Here is a 27,986-nt window from a genome sequence, read left to right as displayed (position 1 = left end):
AGAATTGCAGGCAGCCTCCAGAGTGGTCCAGGCATCGGAAGCGCTGCTTGAGCACTCCAACTGTCTTTTCGACGATGCTGTGTGTGGTTATATGGCTGTCATTATAGCGATGCTCGGCTTGTGCCTGAAGGTTCCGGAGGGGAGTCATGAGCCAGGTGGCGAGGCCGTAACCTTTGTCCCCTAGCATCCAGCTCTGACCTTGTGGCTGATGCTCGAACAGGAATGACAAACTGCTCTCAAGCAAGATGAAAGCATCATGGATGCTCCCTGGAAATCGGGCATTTACAGCCATGATGTGCTGAGTATGGTCGCAGACGATCTGTACGTTCAGGGAGAGGAATCCCTTTCGGTATCGCTAAACCTCTGGATCCTCTAAAGGTGATCGAAGGGCAATGTGCGAACAGTCAATGGCAGCCTATACCTTGGGGAAGCCAGAAATTCGTGTAAAACCAATAGCCCTATCATTCTGTGCCTCCTTGGTCATTGGGAACTTTATAAAGTCCATCCTGCATGCGTACAGTGCAATAGTCACCTGGCGAATGCAGCAATGTGTAGCGTACTGCGAGATGGAACAGATGTCACCTGCTGATGCCCGAAAGGAGCCGGAGGCATAGAAGGTAAGTGCAGCAGTCACCTTCACCTCGACAGGCAGTGCAGTCCTGTTCCCGCAGGTAGGCTGTCGGCTGCCTTGATCAGCTGGTATATCTCTGTGACCACCTCTTTTTGGAAGCACAGCCTTCGATCACACTATGCCTCAGATGGCTGCAGATATGAGCTCTGTTCTCTGTAAACTCGTGGGGGGTACGGCCTCTTCCCCATGCCTACGAACTCTTTGATTACGCTCAAAATGCTCTTGAATAAGCCTTCTTCCAGCTCGATGCTGCATAGAAAGAGCAGCCAGGAAAAATGGCAGAGATATTGCAGCCCTCATTCTTGTAAATATCCTTAAATATCCTTGAAAACGAACTTTGAACTCACATAAAGCTCACTGTATAAAACGCAGCCTTCCCTCCAATCCTTTTATGCACAGAACATCTGCTCCATTTTTCAAGATGGCGCCGTTAACGGTGACTGCTCCCTGGATCCAAACTGGTAAGACTTGATGTTTTTGGGCGGTCGGTAAAAATGGCGATATCGCCGAATTTTCCGCCCTCGGCGATAGCGCATTGACAGCATAAAAACGGCTAAAAAAAACGGGCGGGCGCCGTCACAAAACTGCTGCCGAACTTTCCGCCTGGCCGCTAAATTTTGTGCGACTCATTTAGCGCCAAAAAAAATTATTTTTTCAGCTTCGCCACGGCGAGAAACGGGCGCAAACCTGCTGAATTTCTAGCCAATGGAGCGTATCAGCTCCTGCAGAAAATGCTTAATTCAGAAGCCAGCTAGTTTTTCTTTCAAATCAAACTACTACCAAAACTGAAGTTATATATGAAAGCTATATGGTTTGACAAAACCAGCAAGACTATCTCGCTGTTAGGAATTATAATGAAACTTGGGTTAAGGATAACGTATGATTGAATTGCATTGTCAATCTTATAGAATCATAGAATCATAAAATAGTACAGCACAGAAGTCTGCGTCAGCTCTTTCGCAGAGCAATCCAGTTAGTACCACTCCCCTTTACCCATACCACTGCAATTTTTTTATCCTTCAAGTATTTTCATGTATTCCTATACACTCCATATTTTAGCATTTTATCTATTAGCATTATTACATGATCTAGCTAAATTCTTATAGGACATTTAAGGAGATATTTCATAACTCTCAACAAAAATATATTCCAGTGAGAAGGAAGGACTGTAAGAGAAGGGTTAACCAACCGTGGCTAACGAAGGAAATCCAAAGTAGCCAAAACTAGTGGGAGGCCAGAGGAATGGGAAATGTTTAAAAGCCAACAAAGAATGACTAAAAAAATAAGGAATGGGAAGATAATTATGAGAGTAAACAAGCATGAAATATAAAAACAGATAGTAAGAGTTTCTACAGGTATATAAAAAGGAAAAGAGTGGCTAAAGTAAATGTAGGTCCCTTAGAGGATGAGATGAGGCAATTAATAATGGGGAACAGGGAAATGGCAGAGACTTTGAACAAATATTTTGTATCGGTCTTCACGGTAGAAGGCACTAAAAACCTCCCAATAATGAATAATCAAGGGGCTATAGGAAGGGAAGAACTTAATACAACCACTATCACTAAAGAAGTAGTACTCGGCAAAATAATGGGAGTAAAGCTGGACAAGTCCCCTGGACCTGATGGCTTACATCCTCGGGTCTTAAAAGAAGTGGCTGCAGAGATAGTGGATGCATTGGTTGTAATTTACCAAAATTCCTTGGACTCTGGGGAGGTCCCAGCGAATTGGAAAACAGCAAATGTAATGCCTCTGTTTAAAAAGGGGGGCAGACAGAAAGCAGGAACCTACAGACCAGTTAGCCTAACATCTGTAGTTGGGAAAATGCTGGAGTCTATTATTAAAGAAGCAGTAGCAGGACATTTGGAAAAGCATAGTTCAATCAAACAGAGTCAGTATGGTTTTATGAAAGGGAAGTCATGTTTGACAAATTTGCTGGAATTCTTTGAGGATGTAACGAGCAGGGTGGATAAAGGGGAACCAGTGGATGTTGTGCATTTGGATTTCCAGAAGGCATTCGATAAGGTGCCACATATAAGGTTACTGCACAAGATAAAAGTTCACAGGGTTGGGGGTAATATATTAGCATGGATAGAGAATTGGCTAACTAACAGAAAATAGAGAGTCGGGATAAATGGGTCTTTTTCCGGTTGGCAAACAGTAACTAGTGGGGTGCCGCAGGGATCGGTGCTGGGGCCTCAACTATTTACAATCTACATTAATGACTTGGATGAAGGGACTGAATGTAAAGTAGCCAAGTGTCATATATGTACATACTGTTTGTAGCCACCAGATGGCGTCATTATTGGAGGCCACTGAGCAGCACGCACATGGTGCTGCTCAGGTACTTTTGGGCCTAAATAAAGCAGAGCCAAGGTTGTACCTTGCTTAGTTAAATAGTACTCAGTTTGAACCTTTATTGCATACATAACGTTTGGCGACGAGAATACAAGAACCTTTATTTGAGCACAATTGGATTTTTAGAGCGAATCGTGGAGGGAGAAGATTGGGCAGGCTTTGTGAGCCGTTTGAACCAGTACTTCGTGGCCAACAAAATGAAGGGTGTCGACGATGCAGATCGGCACGGGGCCGTGTTCCTCACTGTGTGCAGTTCAAAGATCTATGATCTGATAAAGAATCTACTCATGCCCAGTGATCCAACAGAGAAAACATATGAGGAGTTGTGTACATTGGTACGGGAGCACCTCAAGCCAGGTGACGGTATCATCATCTCGAGATACAGGTTTTATACACATGTTCGATCGGAGGGCCAGAGCGTGGTGGAATTCGTTGCCAACCTGAGACGTCAAGCGGGACTGTGCAAGTTCGGGACGGTGTTGGCAGACATGCTGCGGGACTTCTTTGTTATCGCTATCAACCACGAGGTGATCCTGCACAAACTTCTGGCGGTGGAGGAGTTGGATTTAAAAAGGGCCATCCAGATCGCGCAATCATGTATGACGCCGGACAGGAGTCTAAAGCAAATAGCAGTGAAGAATCGAACCTCGGCAAGTACTGTATATGTGATTGATTCGGCGTTTGGCAGAGCGGCACATAGCAGGGCCTATCCAGCTGCGTTCGCGAAACCTGTGGCTGCCCAAAGTCCGCCAGCGGGAATGTATCCGACTTCTCCATGTTGGAGTTGTGGGGGTAATCATCGGCACCAGCAGTGCCGATTTAAGCAATATAATTACAAAGGCTGTCTGAGAGTGGGGCATCTCCAGCACAAGTGTCCGCAGATCAGCAAGCGAGCTGCGACACACCACGTGGAGGATGAGAGTCAGACTAACGCGGATCCGGATACGCAATCCGAGATGCCAGAGGAGGAAGTGTATGGACTGTACTCCTTCATAACCAAGAGTAAACCAATTTTGATTAATGTGAAGTTTAACAGGATACCAGTATAGATGGAACTGGACACGGGAGCGAGTCAATCGATCATGAACAAGATGGCATTTTATAAGCTGTGGGATACTAAGACTGAGCCCTGTTAACGGCAAGCTGCACACGTACACCAAAGAACTGATAAAAGTGATTGGCAGTGCACAAATTAATGTGTCATATAACGGTGCGGTTCACGAGTTACCGCTGTGGATTGTTCCAGGCAATGGCCCAATGCTGCTCGGCAGGAGCTGGTTGGAGAAAATCAGATGCGACTGGAATAACATAACGGCATTGTCACCGGAGGAAGATACGTGTGCCCAAGTATTGAGCAAGTTCCCCTCGCTGTTCGAACTGGGTATCGGCATCTTCACAAGAGCCAAGGTGCAGATCCACGTGGACTCAGATGCAAGACCCGTCCATCATAAATCGGACAGTGCCATATATGATGAGGGAGAAGGTCGAAATTGAACTGGACAGACTCCAGCATGAAGGGATCATATCACCGGTCGAATTTAATGTTTGGGCCAGCCCCATTGTTCCTGTGCTGAAAAGTAATGGCACAGTCAGAATCTGTGGAGACTACAAGGCTACGATCAACAGGGTTTCGAAACAAGATCAGTACCCGTGACCGAAGGCTGATGACTTGTTTGCAACGCTAGCCGGAGGGAAGCCATTCACAAAACTGGACTTGACGTCAGCCTATATGACACAAGAGTTGGTTGAAACGTTGAAGAGACTTAAGTGCATTAACACGCACAAAGGACTGTTTATTTACCACAGGTGCCCTTTCGGAATTCGCTCAGCTGCAGCAATATTCCAGAGGAATATGGAAAGTCTACTGAAGTCCGTTCCCAGAATTGCCGTGTTCCAAGATGACATCCTGATCACCAGTCGTGACTCCAAGGAACATCTGAACAACCTGGAAGAGGTTCTACTGCGTTTGGATAGAGTGGGACTCAGACTGAAACGCTCGAAGTGCGCCTTCATGGCACCGGAGGTCGAATTCCTTGGGAGGAAAATCGTCACTGATGGCATCAGACCTACTGACGTGAAAACCAAGGCCATCAAGAATGCACCCAAGCCGCAGAATGTGACGGAGCTGCATTCGTTCCTGGGTCTACTCAACTACTTTGGTAACTTTCTACCTAAATTGAGCACCTTACTAGAACCACTGCACATGCTATTGAGAAAAGGCGACAACTGGATGTGGGGCGCATTGCAAGACAGAGCTTTCGAGAAAGCCACCAATCTGCTTTGCTCAAACAAGCTGCTGGTACATTATGACCCATATAAACGTTTAGTTTTGGCCTGTGGCGCGTCATCATATGGAATTGGTTGCGTACTCCAACAGGCCAATGAGTCGGGGAAACTTCAACCTGTCGCATCCAAAAGTTTGTCGAAAGCAGAAAGAGCGTACAGCATGGTAGAAAAAGAAGCATTAGCGTGTGTGTAAGGTGTTAAGAAGATGCATGAATACCTGTTCGGTCTGAGGTTCGAATTAGAGACTGATCACAAGCCGCTCATTTCATTGTTTTCTGAGAGCAAAGGTATCAATACCAACGCTTCATCCCGCATCCAAAGGTGAGCGCTGACATTATCTGCCTATGATTATGTCATTTGCCACAGACCTGGCACAGAGAATTGTGCCGATGCTTTGAGCTGGTTGCCGTTGCCACATGGCAACGCCAGAACCGGCGGATCTAATGTTATTCATGGGTGCTTTTGAGAGTGAAGGAACCCTTGTCATAGCTCAACAAATTAAGACCTGGACCAGCCAGGACCCGATGTTATCGGTGGTAAAGAGTTGCATTCTCAAAGGGGATTGGTCTGCCATACCTGAGCAAATGTGCGAGGAAGCCAAACCGTACATTCGTCGCAAGGAAGAACTGTCTATTTAAGCAGATTGCATATTGTGGGGCAATCGCGTTGTAATGCCCAAGAAAGGGAGAGAGAAGTTCGTGCTTGAGTTACACAGCACACATCCGGGTATAGTAATGATGAAGGCCATCGCCAGATCCCATGTATGGTGGCCAGGAATTGATTCTGAGCTGGAAACATGCGTGCAACAGTGCAACACTTGCATGCAGCTCAGCAAAGCACCAGCGGAATCGCCGCTGAGTCTGTGGTCGTGAACATCCAAATCTTGGTCCAGGATTCATGTAGATTTTGAAGGTCCCTTCCTGGGCAAGATGTTTTTAGTGGTGGTGGACACTTATTCGAAGTGGATAGAATGCATAATCATGTCATCCAGCACGTCCACGGCAACCATAGACAATCTCAATGTCATGTACGCGACACATGATCTGCCTGACATAGTGGTGAGCGGCAATGGGTCGTGCTTCACCAGTCAGGAGTTTCAGGAGTTTGTGAAACTTAATGGCATAAAACATGTAAGGTCAGCGCCGTTCAAGCCTGCGCCCAACGGGCAAGCTGAACGTGCAGTACAAATTATCAAGCAAAGCATGAGGAGAGTAACCCAAGGGTCCCGCTTGTCCTGCATACTGCTGAGTTACAAGACAAGACCCCACACACTCACAGGGGTCTTGCCTGCTGAACTCATGATGAAAAGAGGTCTTAAGACCATGCTATCTCTGGTACACACGGATTTAAGTAATCATGTTGAATACAGAAGATAAAGTCAACAAGGATACCACAATCGCACAACTATGTCACGCAAGATTTCTGTTAATGATCCTGTATATATGTTGAACTATGGTCAGGATCCCAAATGGAGTGCTGGTATGATCATGGCCAAGGAGGGCAACAAAGTATTTGTTATTAAGCTCAAGATTGGGCAAACTTACAGGAAACAGGTGGATCAGACAAAGCTGAGGCACATAGACAAGCCAGAACAGTCGGTCGAAGAAACCATCGACGACCAACCAACCTACCAGCAGTCTTCATTGGATATATTCAAGAGGGAGTTAGATATGGCCCTTACGGCTAAGGGGATCAAGGGGTATGGAGAGAAAGCAGGAAATGGGTACTGAGGGAATGATCAGCCATGACCTTATTGAATGGCGGTGCAGGCTCGAAGGGCCGAATGGCCTACTCCTGCACCTATTTTCTATATTTCTATGTTTCAAAGGACTCAAGGGTCATCAGTGAACCCGGAATTTCCATCACGGACCTGTTCAATAAAAATGGACTTGCAATTCCTGACATGGCCACTGCCACTCCCACTCTCATCCAGCCATCAGCCACAACAGACCCCGCACACTCACCCAAGGCTGGAATCGAACTAAGACGGTCAACCTGGGAGCGCAAAGCATTGGACTGTCTCAACCTGTGAAAGACTGTGATAAGATCTCAGAGGGAGGTATTGTCATGTATGTACATTCTGCTTGTAGCCACCAGATGGCGTCATTATTGGAGGCATGGTGCTGCTCAGGTCTATTTTGAGGCATTTTGAGAGTCAAGCACTTTTGGGCCTAAATAAAGCAGAGCCAAGGTTGTACCTTGCTTAGTTAAACAGTACTCAGTTTGAACCTATATTGCATACATAACACCAAGTTTGCTGATGATACAAAGCTGGATGGGAAAGCAAATTGTGAGGAGGACACAGAAAATCTGCAAAGTGATATAGGCAGGCTAAATGAGTGGGCAAAAAGTTGGCAGATGGAGTATAATATGGGAAAATATGAGGTTATGCACTTTGGCAGAAATGAATAAAAATTGCAGTGCTGCAGTACAGAGGGACCTGGGTGTCCTTGTGCATGAAACACAAATAGTATGCAGGTAGTGAGTAATCAGGAAGGTAAATTGAATGTTGGCCTTTATTGCAAGGGGGATGGAGTATAAAAGCAGAGAAGTCCTGCTACAACTTTACAGGATATTGGTGAGGCCAGTACTGCATATAGTTTTGGTCTCCGTATTTAAGAAAGGATATACTTGCATTGGAGGCAGTTCAGAGAAGGTTGACTCGGTTGATTCTGGAGATGAAGGGGTTGATTTATGAAGATGGGTTGTGTAGGTTGAATCTATTCTCATTGGAGTTCAGAAGAATGAGAGGTTATCTTATCGATACATGTAAGATAACGACAGGGCTCGACAAGGTGGATGCAGTGAGGATATTTCCACTCATCACGGAAACTAGAACGAGGTGTCTTAGTCTCAGAATAAGGGGCTGCTCATTTAAAACTGAGTTGGGGAGGAATTTCTTGTCTCAGAGGGTTGTAAATCTGTGAAATTCTCTGCCCCAGAGACCGGTGGAAGCTGGGTCATTGAATATATTTAATGCAGAGATAGACAAATTTTTAAGCAATCAGGGAATAAAGAGTTATGGGGAGCGGGCAGGGAAGTGGAGCTGAATCCATGATCAGATCAACCATGATCTTATTAAATGGCGGAGCAGGCTCGAGGGGCCAAAAAGCTTACTTCTGCTCCTATTTCTTATATTCTTCTTATGTATACTCAAGTTCACCCAAAGACAAATTCAATTACAATTTTTCATTTATTTCTCTCAAGACACAGTAATACACTGTACTAAACAGTGACCTCTGCAGGCAGTGCTATGTAAAGTTCATTCCATTTCTCCTATCGAATAAACAATCAAACACCTTTGTGCAGATAATATGAAATACTATAACTACATTTACTGTTTTTTCAAAACAGAGTACTGCAATGGATTTATACATACCAATTCTGTTTTTCATTACTTTATAAACAGTGTTGTACTTTTCAATCAGTGAAGAATGAATAGACAAGCTAAAAAAGCACCAGACTGCCATGAGGTCTAAATAATACGATCACGGCTTCTCAAGCTGTGCGCACAACATAACCACTTCATGTGCATACGTGTTATATCCACGTAAAATTCACTTCCAACATACTGGGCTCAATTTTCCCCAATTATCTGCGCCATTTTTTTGGTGAACATCGTTTTTTATGAAGTAAAATCTCCAAGTTTCCCAAAATTTTTAGGCTACAATTTTTTTACCTCATTGGGGGCGTAACCTGCCACCCGCACCAATTCTGGCCATTTAAGCAAGTTTGGCCAGCTCCGACTTACTCTAATTTTTCTTAAGGTGGCGTATGTGACCACTCTGGAAAAACCTTCAGGCAGTTAACAAAATCGGCACAGGTAAGAGAAACAGTGCAGCAGATGCAGTTCCACAGCCCAGACAGCAGCAACAAAGAGGGAGAGAGAGGGGGAGAGGAGAGAGGGGGAGAGAGGAGAGAGGTGGGAAGAGGAGAGGAGGGGGTGGGTAGAGGAGAGAGTGGGGGGGAGGCCTTTCAGCCAGTGTTAGCAGCGACACCAGGCACTGGGAGGGGAAGAGACCTTTCGGCCAGGGTTTGTAGCGGCAACCAGCACCAGGAGGACGGAGGCCTTTCAGCCAAGGCTAGCAGCAGCAACCGGCATTGGGGGGAGGGAGGCCTTTCTGCCAGGGTTTGGAGCTGTACCCGGCACTGGGAGGCCTTTTAGCCAGGGCTAGCAGCGGCACCGGGAGGGGAGGAGGAGGGGGGGATAGACTTTTGGCATAACCTCTTAAATAATTTAATGCTGGAATGCTGCTGCAATGTGCAAGGTGCTTGTGCAGGTTGCTGTCAACTGGCCAGAATGTGTTGTATGTTTCACTTTCCAGCCTCAGCCCACAGTGAGTCCCTTGTTACCCTGGCAACCTGATCTTTTTGGCGCAGATCTTAGGCTCCACTCCCGGAGCTAAAGGACTGGCTACGCGCCGCCAAAATCAACAATTCACACTGGGAAAGTTGTTTGATTGTTTTTTGGCGTAGTTGGGCCCCAAAAAAATGGGCGTAACTCTTCAAGTGGACCAAAAAACAGCTTTGGGGAAAATTGAGCCTATAAATATAGTTCTTAAAAAGCAAATAAACTCTACTTACAAATAACTTCATCCCTTGACAGCAGGTACACTTAATACAAAGCAGCCACTATAAGGGGTTAGGTGGGATTGCAGCCATTCTCCAATGCCATTTACCCCATTCCCCATATGAAAATTATTTTGTCCATCACGCCTTTTTTTCTTTATGGCATTTCCAGGGTTAAAATAGGTTCTTAAAAAACAGTGCCACACAGTCTAGACTTGAGAGAAAATCCACATTTAACCCTCCTCTAGAAAGCCAAAGTGACATAAATTGACTTTTGTATACATGGGGGGAAAATTTGTGTTCGCCAGCAAAGTTGCCAGTGTTACCAGCAACCGCAATTAACGGCCACTGGAAAAGGCCGCAACGTTAACCGAGTGAAAATGATCTGGGGGGCATGGAGATAGGTGGCACAGGGCTCACCTTCCATGCAATGCTGTCCTGGTGGCGTTGCTGGAGCGATCCGAGACGAAATTCCTGTCCAGATCCGGCCTTGCAGCTTCCCACAGCCTCTGTGAGTGAAGCTGTGGAGCTTGCAAGGAATTGTAGGCAATGAAGAGATCTGAGAATTAAAGAGGTCATGCACACTGAAGCAATACAAAATAAAATGCAGTGAATCAATACATTTTTCGATTTTATCTACATTTTTAGAAAGATTCAATATTTAAAAGAAGTTCCAAGTGTGAATATTCAGTTCTTAAAGCTGAATTACCTTCCTAACCTCAACAAATGGGAAAACTGCCTCAGCACTAACACAAATGGATCAGCAAGCCATGGAAGGGGTACTGAGAGTCTCACACACAGAACTCCAGCGATGTGCAGGGGATCAACACTGCAAGAGCCACCCTTTACACACAGGGGCCAGGAGACCCTCCAGAAAAAACTATGTGGGAGTACATCACTTGTGGGATTACATCACAGTGTGCCAACAGTTTTGCCCACACCATCTGGCTCTAGTGGCCAAAGAAGCTTCATGACCTCAGACCAGTGGTCATAGTCAGTGAATGCATCTTCTAAAGCTGTCTCCTACCAACTGCACGACTAGCCTCACACACTGCTCAATGCACAACTCCAAATCACTCACCAACCAACAATATGCACCAATAATGAGGCACATCTCACATTCTTAGCCTCACCCTTGGAGGAGACGGTGCAGGCCAATCTTGGTAGGGGCATGGTTGAGCCCTTGGCCAGTGACGAGGCTGAAAGGATATAAGTTGCGGGTATCCTCGTACATTATCCTCCTTCTGGCATTCGCCTCACATTTCTGCCCTCCCATCAGCACAACTCCACCTTGTGCCTTCCTCATTTCACACACACAAGAAATATAGCCTGCCCAGCCAGTGAATCAACAAGAAGAGGCAGCCTGCCCAGCCAGTGGGACTGCAGGTGGATGATTCTATCCCAGATATCCCAAGCACAAAGGTGCTATCTGGGATGCATCTTTCCGTCGGATTCCTCCTCTTCTGCGCCTTCCTCTTCCCTCTGCAAGTGGATACTGTAAAAGTGAAATGACAGCACAAAATGCTGGAAATATTCAGTTGGTCAGGCAGCATGTCCACCTGAGCTGTGAATTCTGTTTTTTTCTCCAAGGATGTTGCATGACTTGCTGAGTATTCACAGCATGTTCAATCTTCTCAAAGGCCATAATTTACCATCCGAGCCTTTGCAAGCGTCCCACAGCACACCCGACACACTTAGAAATCTTTTCATATCTATTGCAGCAAGCCACCACTTCAATAAAATAAAAAGAAAACAGACCAAATCCTTAAATTCAAACTTACCTGAATGATGTGTGTGTCCCTTTAAGAGCTGCAGACATGAACACTGTCAGCCTGCTTGCACGCAGGTTAACCTGCCGTGCTTAAGACCCAGCGTTGAATTCATTGCGCGGATCGAAGTTTGGGTTGGTGATGTTAGGGCGACATTGCACACCAACTGACTTCACTACACTGTCATTTTTATATTCCAGGGCACTGCCAGTTACCGGCAGCGCAAAGGGAGAAAATTCAATTCTCTCAGGGTAGAGCTAGTAATTGTTTTGGGATGATTTTTTTAATTTACTTCAACGGAGATGCAAAGAAAGTTTACAGGGAATGTCAGGTCAGAAAGAAACACCCTAAGGAACTTAAAGAGCCAATAAGGAATGAGTGAATATCTTTGACCTTGATCTCCACAAATTTCTGTTTGCCATCTCCAATCTGACACAAAAAACTTCAATGACAAATTGGCTTAGTAAACCAAAGCTTGACAAATGAGGTAAGAAACATAGAAACATAGAAAATAGGTGCATGAATAGACCATTCGGCCCTTCGAGCCTGCACCACCATTCAATAAGGTCATGTCTGATCATTCTCCTCAGTATCCCTTTCCTGCTTTCTCTCCATACCCCGTGATCCCTTTAGCTGTAAGGGCCATATCTAACTCCCTCTTGAATATATCCAATGAATAGGCATCAACAACTCTCTGCGGTAGGGAATTCCACAGGTTAACAACTCTCTGAGTGAAGAAGTTTCTCCTCAGCTCAGTCCTAAATGGCTTACCCCTTATCCTTAGACTGTGTCCCCTGGTTCTGGACTTCCCCAACATCGGGAACATTCTTCCTGCATATAACCTGTCCAGTCCCATCAGAATTTTATATGTTTCTATGAGGTCCCCTCTCATCCTTCTAAACTCCAGTGAATACAGACCCAGTCGATCCAGTCTCTCCTCATATATCAGTCCTGCCATCCCGGGAATCAGTCTGGTGAACCTTCACTGCACTCCCTCAATAGCAAGAACGTCCTTCCTCAGATTAGGAGACCAAAACTGAACACAATATTCCAGGTGAGGCCTCATCAAGACCCTGTACAACTGCAGTATGACCTCCCTGCTCCTATACTCAAATCCCTTAGCTATGAAGGCCAACATACCATTTGCCTTCTTCACCGCCTGCTGTACCTGCATGCCAGCTTTCAATGACTGATGTACCATGACACCCAGGTCTCGTTGCACCTCCCCTTTTCCTAATCTGCTGCCATTCAGATAATATTCTGCCTTCATGTTTTTTCCCCCAAAGTGGATAACCTCACATTTATCCACATTATACTGCATCTGCCATGCATTTGCCCACTCACCTAACCTGTCCAAGTCAACCTGCAGCCTCTTAGCGTTCTCCTCAGAGTTCACACTACCACCCAGCTTAGTGTCATCTACAAACTTGGAGATGTTACACTCAATTCCTTCATCTAAATCATTAATGTATCTTGTAAATAGCTGGGGTCCCAGCATTGAGCCCTGCGGCACTCCACTAGTCACTGCCTGCCTTTCTGAAAAGAACCCGTTTATCCCGACTCTCTGCTTCCTGTCTGCCAACCAGTTCTCTATCCAAGTCAGTACATTACCCCCAATACTATGTGCTTTAATTTTGCACACCAATCTCTTGTGTGCGACCTTGTCAAAAGTCTTTTGGAAGTCCAAATACACCACATCCACTGGTTCTCCCTTGTTCACTCTACTAGTTACATCCTCAAAAAATTCCAGAAGATTTGTCAAGCATGATTTCCCTTTCATAAATCCATGCTGACTTGAACCGATCCTGTCACGGCTTTCCAAATGCACTGCTATTTCATCTTTAATAATTGATTTCAACATTTTCCCCACTATTGATGTCAGGCTAACCGGTCTATAATATTTGTTTTCTCTCTCCCTCCTTTTTAAAAAAGTGGTGTTACATTAGCTACCCTCCAGTCCATAGGAACTGATCCACAGTCGATAGACTGTTGGAAAATGATCACCAATGCATCCACTATTTCTAGGGCCACTTCCTTAAATACTCTGGGATGCAGAATATCAGGCCCTGGGGATTTATCGGCCTTCAATCCCATCAATTTCCCTAACACAATTTCCCACCTAATAAGGATTTCCTTCAGTTCCTCCTTCTCACTTGACCCTCGGTCCCCTAGTATTTCCAGAAGATTATTTGTGTCTTCCTTAGTGAAGACAGAACCAAAGTATTTGTTCAATTGGTCTGCCATTTCTTTGTTTCCCAATTATAAATTCATCTGATTCTGACTGCAAGGGACCTACATTTATCTTCACTAATCTTTTTCTCTTCACATATCTATACAAACTTTTGCAGTCAGTTTTTTCGTTCCCTGCAAGCTTACTCTCATATTCTATTTTCCCCCATCCTAATTGGTCCTCCTCTGCTGAATTCTAAATTTCTCCCAGTCCTCAGGTTTGCTGCTTTTTCTGGCCAATTTATATGCCTCTTCCTTGGATTTAACACTATCCTTAATTTCCATTGTTAGCCACGGTTGAGCCACCTTCCCCATTTTATTTTTACTCCAGACAGGGATGTACAATCGTTGAAGTTCATCCATGTGATCTTTAAATGTTTGCCATTGCCTATCCACCGTCAGCCCTTTAAGTATCATTTGCCAGTCTTTTCAAGCCAATTCACGTCTCATACCAATGAAGTTACCTTTCCTTAAGTTCAGGACCCTAGTCTCTGAATTAACTGTGTCACTCTCCATCTTAATAAAGAATTCTACCATACTATGGTCACTCTTCCCCAAGGGGCCTTGCACAACAAGATTGCTAATTAGTCCTTTCTCATTACACATCACCCAGAAAGGATGGTCAGCTCTCTAGTTGGTTCCTCGACATATTGGTCTAGAAAACCATCCCTAATACACTCCAGGAAATCCTCCTCCACCGTATTGCTAACAGTTTGGTTAGCCCAATCTATATGTAGATTAACGTCACCCATGATAACTGCTGTACCTTTATTGCACGCATCCCTAATTTCTTGTTTGATGCTGTCCCCAACCTCACTACTACTGTTTGTTGGTCTGTACACAACTCCCACTAGCGTTTTCTGCCCTTTGGTATTCCACAGCTCCACCCATACAGATTCCACATCATCCAAGCTAATGTCCTTCCTTACTATTGCGTTAATTTCCTCTTTAACCAGCAACGCTACCCCACCTCCTTTTCTTTTCTGTCTATCCTTCCTGAATGTTGAATATCCCTGGATGTTGAGTTCCCAGCCTTGGTCACTCTGGAGCCATGTCTCCGTGATGCCAATTATATCATATTCATTAATTGCTGCCTGTGCAGTTAATTCGTCCATCTTATTACGAATACTCCTCGCATTGAGGCACAGAGCCTCCAGGCTTGTCTTTTTAACACGCTTTGCCCCTTTAGAATTTTGCTGTAATGTGGCCTGTTTTAATTTTTGCCTTGGGTTTCTCTGCCCTCCACTTTTACTTTTCTTCTTTCTATCTTTTGCTTCTGCCCCCCAGTCTACTTCCCTCTGTCTCCCTGCATAGGTTCCCATCCCCCTGCTATATTAGTTTAACTCCTCCCCAACAGCACTATCAAACCTACTAAGCCTTAAATAAAGTGTTTTTAAGTTCATGTATCAATAAATTAGATTTACCTTATTCATATAGGCATGGCCGATGACACATAATCATTGCACATCTCAAATATAAAAGGAAAACCTCCTTGAAAAAAGTGTTTCAACCATACCTGGTACCATACAGGCAGCTGACAGCTTTTGATGTTCGGCTATTCCTGCTTTACTGCAACATCGACTATTCAAACAAGCAAGGCATTCCAAGTTCCTAAATGTTACTCTTCCCATCACACAGCTACATGGAGGATATTATCTATTAACTGTCAATAACTCCTAACTTATGTGCAGATAGGTCTTGTGTACACGACAGCTGGGAAGCAGTAATTTCCTGACAACTTGGACTTATCTGGGACAGAGAATTAACAATAATATGGTATTTACAATAACTGTCAATTTTTACCCAAAATTCTACAGAACCAATTTTTAAAATCTACTGTACTCTTTGGTCCCACTGTGCCACCACTTACCTTACACTGAATCGAGGAACCGGCATAAAATCTACTCGCCAACTTCTGCAAATATGTCTCATAAACTGGTTGCCAGACATTGGGAAGAGACCCAAGTGACTCACCTTCCACTGTATTTTTAAAAATATTTACAAAGGATTAGTTTAGTTCTTAGCATTGCAACCTTTTTATTATTTAATGCATTTGAGCAGTTAAATGGGAGGTTGCCTACTCTAAATACATAACTATATTATATAACTGTTTCTTATGCTTGATTTTATTAAACTTAAAATATGGGGGCCGAAATTCAGTCCCCAAAAAAGCCCATTACCGCCGGAACGCGGCGGCCAGGTGGCAGAGTCGAGCGGCCGCCGACTTCCGGTCCAATGCCTGCCAGCGAAATTTAGCTCGGCCATTTTTCCAGTGGTGCTGACTTCCGCCCCGCTCCCCCCACTTCCACCGCAGTACTGTAGTTGCGGTCGTGATGACACAATCACAGTGCGCACCGCTACCGCTCCACCCCGCAACCGATATTCACTATGAAAAAACCTACCTGCTTCCTGATAGTGTCCCTGACAGCTTTTTGTTTTGGAGCACTTTGCCGGGCTGCTCGAGACCACCAACGGAAGAGAAAGGAGTTTTGGTGGGATCGGGATTTTTATGTGGTAAAATTTTGCGGAGTTCTAACAAATTGTTGGAAGTTCCAAAACCTATTGCAGACTTGTGAGAACTTTTGGCGACTTTTGAAAAGTTTTTTACTCGCCGTGATTACTAGTGGCCTGAGGGTCTTATTCTGATCTCCAGGCCTCCTAGTGAGGGTTAAGCCTGCAGACGCAGTGGGCTCATTGTTAGTAGGGGAATGCCTTGTCCACATTGTGAGAGGCACGGAGGCATGCAGGAGAAGGTGGCACCGTCACCAACGGATCCAAAGGCAGCGGGCAAGGGAGGCAGCAGACATGGCTGCCCAACGTGGAGAAGAGCCTGGAGATGGGCACAGACCTCAAGGCAGAGAGGTTGTCCAGGAAGGAGATGGCGTCAGGAGCAGGGTCAGGTACGCTGATCCCCCACACCAGATAGTGGGAGAGGAGCCAGATGCTTGCCAGCTTCAGCTGAGGAGCATCAACAGGATGAGGGAGAAGGCGATCAGCCAGCTGCCATCGGAGGGGCCCAGCACAGACCTGGAGGAAGGAGGCCATACCGTGCAAGGGTGTACCGACATCAGTTTCCTTCCTGGAGCTAAGCGATGAACATCATCATCATGAACATCATCATCATTATCATGAACATCATCTAAGCGATGAACATCATCATCATCATAGGCAGTCCCTCGGAATCGAGGAAGACTTGCTTCCACTCTAAAAATTAATCCTTAGGTGACTGAACAGTCCAATACGAGAACCACAGTCTCTGTCACACGTGGGACAGATCATCGTTGAGGGAAAGGGTGGGTGGGACTGATTTGCCACACGCTCTTTCCACTGCCTGCGCTTGATTTCTGCACTTCCTCCACTTAGGGCGGTCTTTGGCCAAGGATTCCCAGGTATCAGTAGGGATGATGACAATGTCTGAGAAGGCTCTGATTTAGGAAGGACATCCTGAGGGAGCTGTGCAATCTTCTGCAGCCAGATCTGTAGCCTCAGACAAGGCTGAGGACAGCTCTCAGCGTTGAAATAAAAGTCACCATAGCGCTGAACATCTACGCAACTGGCTTTTTCCAGTCTGCAACTGCAGACATTTCTAATATCTCACAGTTCTCCGCCCTTCACTCCATAATCAATTGACGATGCTCTCTATAAGGGAAGAGTCCAATGCAAATCATTCCCGATGACCAGGGAGAAGCAGGTGGAGCACCAGGCTGGATTTGTCCAGATTGCAGGGTTCCCCAGGGTGCAGGGGGCCATCAGCTGCACACATGTCAGTCTGAGGATGCCACAAACCCAAGCTGAGATTTTTATGAACAGAAAGGGATTCCACTCACTGAATGTCCAGGTGGTGTGCAACCACCACGCAGGATCATGGCAGTTGATGCCCGGTATCCAGGCAACAGCCACGATTCCTTCATCCTGCACCATAGCAGTGTGCCCGATGTCTTCTCGGGCCAAAACCAGGATTGTGGATAGCTGCTTGGGGATAGGGTTATCCCCTATCCACTTGGCTGCTGACGCTCCTTCGGAACCCCAGGACTGCTGGCGAACATTCCTACAACGTCACTCATTCCGCCACCAGGTGCATAATTGAGCACTGCATCGGGATCCTCAAACAGAAGTTCCATTGCCTGGACCGCTCTGGGGGAGCATTGCAGTACTCGCCTGAACAAGTCTCCATCTTTGTAGTTGTCTGCTGCATGCTTCACAACCTGGCAATCATGAGGGGCCAGCTGCTGGAGGTCGATCCAGCAGTAGGACCTCAGGAGGAGGCGCAGCAGGAGAAGGAGATGCAGGAGGAGGAGGAGGAGGAAGAGGACCAGGATGCGCATCACCAGCCACACAAGAGGCATCGTCGCCATCCCAACCCTGCAAGGGAAGTACAGACCGTCTCATTGCTGCTTCGCTTTTCCATGGCTATCGCAATGAGTCCCTTAATATATCATTGCCCACCGTCAAATTATACGCCCAGCCAGATATAGGGACACAAAATAAAGATTTATGACATCATAAAAAACAGTGCAAAAAAACTAACACATCATTTCTCACCCATGTGCATTTCTTTATAACCCCTCTTACGCGTGCCTATCCTACTATTACACCGCAGTGTCTCCCCTGTGGCTGCCTCATAGGTCTGGGAAGGCTGCTGTGTTTCCTATGTGGAAGCTACAGATGTCCTTTGAGGAAGCTACAGATGTCCTTTGAGGATGCCCTCGACCAGCTCTGGGCTTGGGAGGCCGCTGAAGATTGGTCAGCACCCTCCTTGGAGGGTTCAGTCGGCCTTCGCTCGGGCGAGTCCATGGTTGGATGCAATGGCGGAGTGACAGGTCTGGGGTCAGGAATGGTGGAATCCTGAGAGAGCACATCAGGATCCTGAGGAGCCTGCGTCACTCGCCGGGGGCAGCACATTACCACTACCACCAATCTGAGGGAGCTCAGGTCAGTGCTGTGGCACCATACCGGAAGGTCCCCCGTGGCCCATGGTGGATCCAGCCACGAAGGCAACACTAAGGTGTCAGGTGAGATTGCATGAGAGCAGCCACAGTCTCAAAGCCACCAGAGATGACAGCAGTTTGATGCTCCATGGCCTGTTGCCCAGAGTGCATAAGAGCATTCTGTGCTTCCAGGGCCATGACTATCCTCCCCAAAGCAGCACTGATACGCTCGTTCACTTGCGCCTGTGTTGTAATGGCAGCTGCCACATCACCAAAGACTTGCAGGATCACAGCTGGATCCGCACGGTCTCTCTGGGAGTCCATCCATTGCCTGCACACTGGCAACAATGGGCTCCATGGAGTGCGCAGAGCTGTCGACAATGCGGGAGGCGGACACCTCCGTGCTCCTGACCACTTCCGACAGCCTGTGCGGCACCCTTGCCACTGCCCCCAAATCTGGGAATGCATGGCCTCCACTCTTCTTTCATAAGCTCCAACATCGATGGGCTCATCTGAGTCCTCCTCAGCAGAACTCCGGTGTGGACTCATTTCCCCCCGCCCCCCACCCCTCCCCAGAGAGATGGCACCTGAGGTTCCCTCTGCCCGTCACCATGCTGCAGCCCGCTAGGCCCCAGTGCAACACCCAGTGCAGACCCCTCTGCTATCTCCACTAAATCCGACCGCGTACTCCCAGTATCTGAGCTGGTGTGTGTGAGTGGAAGCAGTGAAGCACTGCTGCCAGCAGTGTCCCCCTCGTCCTCTGCCTCATCTGAGTGCTCACCAATGGATCGAGGAGGCTCCAGGTTGTCATCTAGGTTCGAGGCCCCAATGTCCTCTAGGGTATCAGGATCACCATGGCTTTCCGTCCCCTCAAGGCTCTCGTCCAGGCCTTGCCTCCCACTCTCCATCTCATCATCTGCCTGGTCTTGGCTTTCAGTCCCCTAAAGGTTGTCCTCCTCCCTTTCCCTCCCACTCGCACCAACGCTAGGACCCGCTCGTTGGGTCTCACTCGACCTCTCATCTGCAAGCATAAATGGCACAAGGGATGCTGTGAGGAGGAGTAGGGGACTGACGCATGGAGGCTGAAACTAGCACACTTTCAGAAAGAAAAGCACAGTAGGCGCTTACAGGGACAGATAGCATTAAAGTAGGGCCTCACTTACCTATGCTGCCCACAGGGGTATCGGCATCGCCAGTACCGATAGCCACAGGGAATGCAGCATGTCTGCCTACTAGCACCTCTACCCTCTCCTCCAAATGTGTGAGGAGTTGAAGCTGGGGCTTGCCACCGGTCCTCCTCTGTTCCATGCAGTTGTGCACAACCTTGGCCTGCAAAACAAAGAATGGTTGCTGGGTAGCAGTGTCATAAGGCCTCAGAAATGAGTGCACAAGTGTGTGTCCCTGCGGCAATCCGAGAGGCAGGAGTTCCTGGCGTTGGTGAGGCCTATAAAGGCCCAGCGGCAGCGAGAGGCGGCGGCAGTCCGAGAGGCGGGAGTTCCTGCCGTTGGTGAGGCCTATAAAGGCTCAGCGGCAACGAGAGGCGTACCTGTGCAGCTGCGGCGGGGAGAGAAGGCAAAAAAGAAGTAGAAAGAAATCAAAAGGTGACGTCACAGCCAAGGGGGTAAGTGATTGGCTGGTGATTGGTGAGTAGTTTTTCTTTTTTCTCTTCTATAACAGTGAGTAAACTTTAACATTGATGTTGCCAATTTAAGTGTATCTTAAGGGTTAAATCATGGCAGGAGAGCTCGGTCGGGTGTTATGCTCCTCCTGCACCATGTGGGAACTCAGGGACGACTCCAGTGTCCCAGACGACTATGTGTGCGGGAAGTGTATCCTCCTCCAGCTCCTGACGGACCGCGTTGCGGAGTTGGAGCTGAGGGTGGATTCACTCTGGAGCATCCACGATGCTGAGAATGACGTGAGTAGCACGTGTAGCGAGTTGGTCGTACCGCAGGGAAACGGTCCACAGCCAGATAGGGAATGGAAGACCAACAGGAAGAGCAGTGCAAGGAAGGTAGTGAAGGAGTCCCCTGCGGTCATCCCCCTGCAAAACAGATACACTGCTTTGGGTACTGTTGAGGGGGATGACTCATCAGGGGAGGGCAGCAGCAGCCAAGTTCATGGCACCATGGCTGGCTCTGTTGCACAGGAGGGCTGGAAAAAGAGTGGGAGAGCGATAGTGATAGGGGATTCAATTGTAAGGGGAATAGATAGGCGTTTCTGCGGCCGCAACCGAGATTTCAGGATGGTATGGTGCCTCCCTGGTGCAAGGGTCAAGGATGTCTCGGAGCGGGTGCAGTATATTCTAAAAAGGGAGGGAGATCAGCCAGTTGTCGTGGTGCACATTGGTCCCAACGACATAAGTAAAAAAAGGGATGAGGTCCTACGAAACGAATTTAAGGAGCTAGGAGCTAAATTAAAAAGTAGGACCTCAAAAGTAGTAATCTCGGGATTGCTACCAGTGCCACGTGCTAGTCAGAGTAGGAATCGCAGGATAGCGCAGATGAATACGTGGCTTGAGCAGTGGTGCAGCAGCGAGGGATTCAAATTCCTGGGGCATTGGAACCAGTTCTGGGGGAGGTGGGACCAGTACAAACCAGACGGTCTGCACCTGGGCAGGACCGGAACCAATGTCCTAGGGGGAGTGTTTGCTAGTGCTGTTGGGGAGGAATTAAACTAATATGGCAGGGGGATGGGAACCATGCAGGGAGACAGAGGGAAACAAAAAGGAGGCAAAAGCAAAAGACAGAAAGGAGATGAGGAAAAGTGGAGGGCAGAGAAACCCAAGGCAAAGAACAAAAAGGGCCACTGTACAGCAAAATTCTAAAAGGACAAAGGGTGTTAAAAAAACAAGCCTGAAGGCTTTGTGTCTTAATGCAAGGAGTATCCGCAATAAGGTGGATGAATTAACTGTGCAAATAGATGTTAACAAATATGATGTGATTGGGATTACGGAGACGTGGCTCCAGGATGATCAGGGCTGGGAACTCAACATCCAGGGGTATTCAACATTCAGGAAAGATAGAATAAAAGGAAAAGGAGGTGGGGTAGCATTGCTGGTTAAGGAGGAGATTAAGGCAATAGTTAGGAAGGACATTAGCTTGGATGATGTGGAATCTATATGGGTAGAGATGCAGAACACCAAAGGGCAAAAAACGTTAGTGGGAGTTGTGTACAGACCTCTGTACAGACCTCTACAAACAGTAGTAGTGATATTGGGGAGGGCATCAAACAGGAAATTAGGGGTGCATGCAATAAAGGTGCAGCAGTTATAATGGGTGGCTTTAATATGCACATAAATTGGGTTAACCAAACTGGAAGCAATACGGTGGAGGAGGATTTCCTGGAGTGCATAAGGGATGGTTTTTTAGATCAATATGTCGAGGAACCAACTAGGGGGGAGGCCATCTTAGACTGGGTGTTGTGTAATGAGAGAGGATTAATTAGCAATCTCGTTGTGCGAGGCCCCTTGGGGAAGAGTGACCATAATATGGTGGAATTCTGCATTAGGATGCAGAATGAAACAGTTAATTCAGAGACCATGGTCCAGAACTTAAAGAAGGCTAACTTTGAAGGTATGAGGCGTGAATTGGCTAGGATAGACTGGCGCATGATACTGAAGGGGTTGACTGTGGATGGGCAATGGCAGACATTTAGAGACCGCGTGGATGAACTACAACAATTGTATATTCCTGTCTGGCGTAAAAATTTAAAAGGGAAGGTGGCTCAACCGTGGCTATCAAGGGAAATCAGGGATAGTATTAAAGCCAAGGAAGTGGCATACAAATTGGCCAGAAATAGCAGCGAACCCGGGGACTGGGAGAAATTTAGAACTCAGCAGAGGAGGGCAAAGGGTTTGATTAGGGCAGGGAAAATGGAGTATGAGAAGAAGCTTGCAGGGAACATTAAGACGGATTGCAAAAGTTTCTATAGATATGTAAAGAGAAAAAGGTTAGTAAAGACAAATGTAGGTCCCCTGCAGTCAGAATCAGGGGAAGTCATAACGGGGAACAAAGAAATGGCGGTCCAATTGAACAAGTACTTTGGTTCGGTGTTCACTAAGGAGGACACAAACAACCTTCCGGATATAAAAGGGGTCGGAGGGTCTAGTAAGGAGGAGGAACTGAGGGAAATCCTTATTAGTAGGGAAATTGTGTTGGGGAAATTGATGGGATTGAAGGCCGATAAATCCCCAGGGCCTGATGGACTGCATCCCAGAGTACTTAAGGAGGTGGCCTTGGAAATAGTGGATGCGTTGACAGTCATTTTCCAACGTTCCATTGACTCGGGATCAGTTCCTATGGAGTGGAGGGTAGCCAATGTAACCCCACTTTTTAAAAAAGGAGGGAGAGAGATAACAGGGAATTATAGACCGGTCAGCCTGACATCGGTAGTGGGTAAAATGATGGAATCAATTATTAAGGATGTCATAGCAGTGCATTTGGAAAGAGGTGACATGATAGGTCCAAGTCAGCATGGATTTGTGAAAGGGAAATCATGCTTGACAAATCTTCTGGAATTTTTTCAGGATGTTTCCAGGAGAGTGGACAAGGGAGAACCAGTTGATGTGGTATATTTGGACTTTCAGAAGGCTTTCGACAAGGTCCCACACAAGAGATTAATGTGCAAAGTTAAAGCACATGGGATTGGGGGTAGTGTGCTGACGTGGATTGAGAACTGGTTGTCAGACAGGAAGCAAAGAGTAGGAGTAAATGGGGACTTTTCAGAATGGCAGGCAGTGACTAGTGGGGTACCGCAAGGTTCTGTGCTGGGGCCCCAGCTGTTTACACTGTACATTAATGATTTAGACGAGGGGATTAAATGTAGTATCTCCAAATTTGCGGATGACACTAAGTTGGGTGGCAGTGTGAGCTGCGAGGAGGATGCTATGAGGCTGCAGAGCGACTTGGATAGGTTAGGTGAGTGGGCAAATGCATGGCAGATGAAGTATAATGTGGATAAATGTGAGGTTATCCACTTTGGTGGTAAAAACAGAGAAACAGACTATTATCTGAATGGTGACAGATTAGGAAAAAGGGAGGTGCAACGAGACCTGGGTGTCATGGTACATCAGTCATTGAAGGTTGGCATGCAGGTACAGCAGGCGGTTAAGAAAGCAAATAGCATGTTGGCCTTCATAGCGAGGGGATTTGAGTACAGGGGCAGGGAGGTGTTGCTACAGTTGTATAGGGCCTTGGTGAGGCCACACCTGGAGTATTGTGTACAGTTTTGGTCTCCTAACCTGAGGAAGGACATTTTTGCTATTGAGGGAGTGCAGCGAAGGTTCACCAGACTGATTCCCGGGATGGCGGGACTGACCTATCAAGAAAGACTGGATCAACTGAGCTTGTATTCACTGGAGTTCAGAAGAATGAGAGGGGACCTCATAGAAACGTTTAAAATTCTGATGGGTTTAGACAGGTTAGATGCAGGAAGAATGTTCCCAATGTTGGGGAAGTCCAGAACCAGGGGACACAGTCTAAGGATAAGGGGTAAGCCATTTAGGACCGAGATGAGGAGGAACTTCTTCACCCAGAGAGTGGTGAACCTGTGGAATTCTCTACCACAGAAAGTTGTTGAGGCCAATTCACTAAATATATTCAAAAAGGAGTTAGATGAAGTCCTTACTACTAGGGGGATCAAGGGGTATGGCGAGAAAGCAGGAATGGGGTACTGAAGTTGCATGTTCAGCCATGAACTCATTGAATGGCGGTGCAGGCTAGAAGGGCCGAATGGCTTACTCCTGCACCTATTTTCAATGTTTCTATGTTTCTATGAAAGGGAGCCTCCAATGCGAGAACACACATATACAGGCCTCAACAATGAAATGCTGCTTCAGTGACTATATAGTGAAGGTGGGAAATAAAAGGATGAAGGATAGGCTCGCAGATGGAAGGACAGCAGTTGGTGGAACTTTCATTAGACGAATTATGTCGTTCAGCCTTTTTCGGCACTGGGTGGCCATCTGGTCATGAATGGAGGTCCCTGAGTCCTCCACAGCTATTTCACGCCAGACATTGGTGAACACTTCCCGACTCGGTCTCCCTGCATCGGGATAGAGGACTCGCCTCTTTCCTTCCACAGCCTGCATCAGTGTCTCCACCTCTGTCCGAAAAACAGGTTGCCCCCCACGCTAAGTCTCCAGCAGGTCCAGAAGCCTTGTCCTCCAGTCAATAGCCTTCCCTCCTCAGCGCCTAGCTGCAAACACTGGCCTTTAAGAAGGCCAGGGAGCAGCTGGCTCATTAATACCTCAGGTGAATTTCCCCGTGGAAATGCTGCTCCAACCTCCCCACCCACACAACTGCAAAGTCCCAATTCCTGCTGCCCAATACATTTTTCAAAACATCCCTAAATTTAGGTCGGACTCAAAGATTGCGGCGGTAATAGAGGCCAAAAAGCGCTATAAGCGCGCCCCATTTCGAGCGGACCTAAATTTCGGCCCCATGATCCGCTGTGATGCGCTAACACCTTAAAGACCAGAGTGAAATGTTACTAAGGCATAAGATAAATGCAGTAGCTAAACGCAATTACGAGACAGGGTTTACTGTTTGTTTCCTGGGCAAATTACCAACTGCTTACCTGGACCTCAAGGCAAGGATAAACATTTTGAAAAATACGGCAAGTTGGGAGTCATCTACGAAAATGATAGATGATAAAAGATCTGACATAATCTAGCGCAAGATTAATAAATACCCCAAAATGCTAATAGTAATGACTCTAATAAATGCAGAACATAATAAGGAACTGAGGTAACAGCTCTGGTGACTATTTCAGGTGCTAGCTAAGAAGGCACCACTGGTTAATAGCATGTTTTCAAAACTCTCTTATGGAGAGTTACAGACTAATGCTATTTAACAATTGCTGCAATTCATTCTTGAAATAAAAGTCCCAAATGTATTCCCTTAAGAGGCACTGCAGTTAAGCACCACAAGCCAATTCTCACAGGGAATGTTAACTTGTCAATTAGCAGGTCAGATGGCTTTAAAAGCATCAGAAAATTGGGTAATAGATTTAACATAGGAACAGGAGTAGGCCTTTCAGCTGCTCGGGCCTGTTCAGCCATTCATGGTTTTAATGTTTTATGTTTTTGCAGGTTAACTCAAAAGAGTTTCAATGAGATGACGGCTGATCTGTATCCTAACTCCATCCACCCATCTTGGCTCCATATCCCTTAATATTCTTGGCTCGCAAAAATTTATGGATCTCAAATTTAAAATTATTAATTGCACTAGTTTCTACTGATTTTTGTGGGAGAGTGTTCCACACTTCTACCACCCTTTGTATGAAGAAGTGTTTTTGAATTCTCTCCTGAATGGTCTGACTCTGATTTTGAAGTTATGTCCCCTTGACCTAAACTGCCTAACCAGAGAAAAAAGTTTCTCTCTATCAACCTTATCAATTCCTTTCAGACTCCTAAAAGCCTCAATCAAATCACCTCTGAACCTTCTATATACCAGGGAATACAAGCCTAGTTTATGTAACCTCTCCTCATAATTTAACCCTTGGAGCCCTGGTAACATTCTGGTAAATCTTCACTGCACTCCTTCCAAGGCCATTATATCCTTTCTAAGGTGTATTGCCCAGAACTGTACATAGTACTCCAGACATGGTCTAACCAGGGCTTTGTATAGCAGTGGCAAAACGTCCTCTCCTTTATATTCTAGCCCTCTAGTTATAAGGCTAACATTCCATTAGCCTTTTTGATTATTTTTTATAAGTGACTACTACATTTTAGTGATTGCTCATATAGGGCTCAAAATTGGCCAGGAGTTGCTCCGTTTTTTTTGGAGCAACTTGATTTTTCAGGAGTATCTTAAAAATCCCCAATTTGCACATTCAATTTGCGCCAGTGTAAGTGAGTTAGTGACGATTTTTTTAGTTTAGTTTAGATTTTTTCAAAAGGGGGCGTTACCAGCCACCTACCCCCGCTTTGGCCATTTAGGCCACTTTGGACAGCTAATAGTTACTCCAAACTAACTTAGGCCAGTGTATGTGGCCACTTGTGACCGCACAGAAAACCCTTGCGGAGAGTTAAGAAATCAGCGCAGGTTGGTACATCGGAGGCCAGCAGAGCTTAATGACTTGACTAAAGAATGTGAATAGGATCAAACAGCTACATAGGACATCATATGACAAACTTCGCAAAATTAATTTACTATACAACAGAAGCATTCATGGAAGCTTAAACTACAAAAATAAAAGAAGTAAAGAGACAAAACGTATTTACATAATTTTTTCAAAATATCCAAATAAAAAATAGAAGTACCTCCTGCTCGTAATTCTTATGTTCACCCAGCCGCCTAAGCTCACCCACCATCAGCCCGCCCCTTATAAACAACCCTACTTCCCGGGGTTGAGGATTAGACCCCCCCAGGATCAGAACAGCACCTGGGGTCAGAGATCGGACACGTACCCGTCTGGGGATCAAATCTTCCCCAGAGGTCGGGGTCCGACCGCCCACGGGATTGCAACCCCCCTACCCCCCTGGGGTCAGTGATCGAACCCACCCTGCGGGTCAGAATTCTCTCCCCCCCCCGCCATCCCCCACCGGACCAAACAGCTCCCCCCGCCGGGATCAAAATTCCACCCCCTGAATCAAAACTCCACCCCCGGATCAAAATACCTCCTCCCCCCGCCACCCTGGATCAACCCCACCCCGGGATCAAAACTCCCCCCACTCCCCCCATCCCCGCCGCCCCGGCTTGGGCTCTGCACCAACCTGCTTGTTGTGGCCTTCTAGCCCGGGAAGGCAGCGGGCCGGCCTGTGCGGGAGGCCACTCGGCCTGGGATGGGGCAGGACGCATCAGGTCCCATGCTGCAGCATGTGCACACACTCCAACGTGCATGTGGAGAGTTGCCGGCATTGTTTTTGGCGCAGTGCCCTAGCTCCGCCCCCCAATCGCTTGGCCACGCCGCGCCAAGCCTCGGGAGAGGTAACACAGCGGCCAGAATCGGGGGACATTTTATCGCCGCCCTTTTCAGCCCACAAAGTCGCGCATCTCTGGTGAGTGCACCGAAAAAAGGGGTGGGCCAATTTTGAGCCCAATGTTTGTGTTTATGCTTCCATAATAACTGAACAATCACATCAATGACAATGCAATTTAAAATGTACTCATAGTTACATTTTTACAGATGACACTTCACACAAAACATTGTTAGAAATAATCTTAAAACAACAACAACTTGTATTTATATAGCACCTTAAACGTAGTAAAATGT

The 27,986-nt window shown here is 46.6% G+C and overlaps 1 protein-coding gene across 13 annotated transcripts in view; it reads right to left on the bottom strand.

Moving 5' to 3' along the window:
* Positions 1–27,986, bottom strand: part of LOC139263036 (PH and SEC7 domain-containing protein 2-like) — a 420,621-nt gene that overhangs the window by 378,019 nt on the left and 14,616 nt on the right. For 3 of the 13 annotated variants that reach the window (XM_070878509.1, XM_070878510.1, XM_070878511.1), the window contains exons 2-3: positions 19,931–20,096; positions 19,549–19,788 (exon numbers count right to left, since the gene is read on the bottom strand). The exons of 9 other annotated variants lie outside the window; for them this stretch is intronic. The gene's annotated coding sequence lies outside the window, so the exon portion shown is untranslated. The remainder of the gene's footprint in view (positions 1–19,548; positions 19,789–19,930; positions 20,097–27,986) is intronic. One more of the 13 variants, XM_070878513.1, reaches the window with a different exon arrangement.

Source organism: Pristiophorus japonicus, chromosome 4 (assembly GCF_044704955.1).
Source record: "Pristiophorus japonicus isolate sPriJap1 chromosome 4, sPriJap1.hap1, whole genome shotgun sequence".
NCBI classification, from domain to species: Eukaryota; Metazoa; Chordata; class Chondrichthyes; family Pristiophoridae; genus Pristiophorus; species Pristiophorus japonicus.
The sequence above is the reverse complement of the archived record's forward strand: the minus strand, read 5'-3'. Positions and strand labels throughout refer to the sequence as shown.